The sequence below is a fragment of the Suncus etruscus genome, chromosome 5 (assembly GCF_024139225.1).
Source record: "Suncus etruscus isolate mSunEtr1 chromosome 5, mSunEtr1.pri.cur, whole genome shotgun sequence".
Lineage (NCBI taxonomy): Eukaryota > Metazoa > Chordata > Mammalia > Eulipotyphla > Soricidae > Suncus > Suncus etruscus.
The window spans coordinates 54383336-54385457 of NC_064852.1; the positions used below are offsets into that span (position 1 = coordinate 54383336).

Here is a 2122-nt window from a genome sequence, read left to right on the forward strand (position 1 = left end):
GGTTGCCATGACAATTACAAACTGCCATGGTTCTTATAGTTGTGATTTTGATAGCAATTCTTTTGAGATGTTAAAAAGTATTTTAATGAAGGTAACATGAGCTCTACTCTCACTTTGGCAAAATGTAGATGTTCCCTGTGTTGTAAGAGACCTTTCAAGGGAATATGAAACTGGACAGGATTTTCTTCACATAATAAATTTGGTCTCGTTGGTCTGCTTCATTTCACCCTGTTTTTACCATATTTCCTGACGTCACCCATGCAACTAGTTATTCAACTACCTAACTTTATGCCTCATATGTGCAAGACCCTGAGTTTGATCCCAAGCACCACTAACCTCATTTAACCCCATAATGGGGGTGTGATGACCATAGAAAACAAGTCATTACAGCACACTATAATTATCACTGTAATTCTCCAAACAAGTGAAAGCAGAAATTAATAGATAGGACTATATTAAGCTGAGAAGATTTTGCACCTCAAAGGAAATAGTGCCCAGAACACAGGAGCCACCCACTGAATGGGAGAAACTACTCATCCAATAACCATCAGATAAGGGGTTAATATCCAAAATATACAAGGCACTGACATAACTTTACAATAAGAAATCATCTAACCCCATCAAAAAATGGGGAGAAGAAATAAACAGATACTTTGACAAAAAAGAAATACAAATAGCTAAAAGGCACATGAAAAATGTTCCATATCACTAATCATCAGGGAGATGCAAATTAAAACAGCTATGATGTACCTCTCAAGCAACAGAGATTGGCACACATCACAAAGCATGAGAACAAGCAGTGCTGGCAGAAATGTGGAAAGAAAGGAACCCTTATCTACTACTGGTGGGATGCCGTCTGATCCAACCTTTGTGGAAAGCACTATGGAGATTTCTCCAAAAGCTGGAAGTTGAGCTCCCATATGATCCAGCTATACCACTCCTAGGGATATATCCTAAGAACACAAAAATACAATACAAGAATCCCTTCCTCACACCTATATTCATTGCAGCATTGTTCACAATACCCAGACTCTGGAAACAGCCTAGATGCCCCTCAATAGATGAATGGCTAAGGAAACCATGGTATATATATATATATATATATATATATATATATATATATATATATATATATATATATATATATATATATATATATATATATATATATATATACACACAATGGAATATTATGCAGCTTTTAGAAGATATGAAGTCATGAAATTTTCCTATACAAGGATATATATGGAATCTATTCTGCTGAGTGAAATAATTCAGAGAGAGAGAGAGATAAGCACAGAATGGTCTCACTTATCTATGGGTTTTGAGAAAAATGAAAAACCTTTGTGTAATAATTCTCAGAGACAAAATAGAGGAGAACTGGAGGGTCCAACTCCCGACATGAAGTTCACCACGGGGATTGTTTGGTGCAGTCACAGAAATAATTACACTGAGAACTATCTTAACAAAATATGACTGAATGTGGAAAGTAGAAAGCCTGTCTGGAATACAGGCCTTTATGGGGTGGGGAGGAGTGACTCTTGGGATATTGGTGATGGAAATGTTGCACTGGTGAAGGTTTATATATATATATATATATATATATATATATATAATTAAAAAAAAAGAAAACATAAGGCCCCCTATGCTTATTATAGTCTGTGTTTTTACACTGACTGTATAGATAAAGGAGGTACAGTAAATTCACCCTATATACACCTCAGCCCCGGTCCCTTGCCTGATCTGTATTGTGAATGGGGGGACATAAAAAAGAAAGAAAGAAAGAAAGAAAGAAAGAAAGAAAGAAAGAAAGAAAGAAAGAAAGAAAGAAAGAAAGAAAGAAAGAAAGAAAGAAAGAAAAGAAAATATCGCTATAAGATATATACACATATATATTGAGTATATAAATTGGTAATCTTAAGCCTCAAATTCCTTATAATAAAGGTGAACAGTTTATTTTCCTACTAATCACTATTATTATTAATTCTGTAGGTCTTTGACCTCATTGGGAATGTGTATTTCTGGCTTAGGGAGGAGAGAATATGTTGGGCAGAGTTTTGGTTTAAGACAACAATCAGCATTAACTACTGCTTAGATGCATTATAAAGAAGGCAGGAGCCAT

The 2122-nt window shown here is 35.0% G+C and overlaps 1 non-coding gene across 1 annotated transcript; it reads left to right on the forward strand.

The window, feature by feature from the left end:
- The first annotated feature begins 1637 nt into the window (after positions 1-1637).
- Positions 1638-1768, forward strand: LOC126010047 (small nucleolar RNA SNORA51). Its single transcript, XR_007496187.1, has one exon. It is a non-coding gene; the product is annotated as a small nucleolar RNA SNORA51 (small nucleolar RNA).
- Positions 1769-2122: the final 354 nt, after the last annotated feature.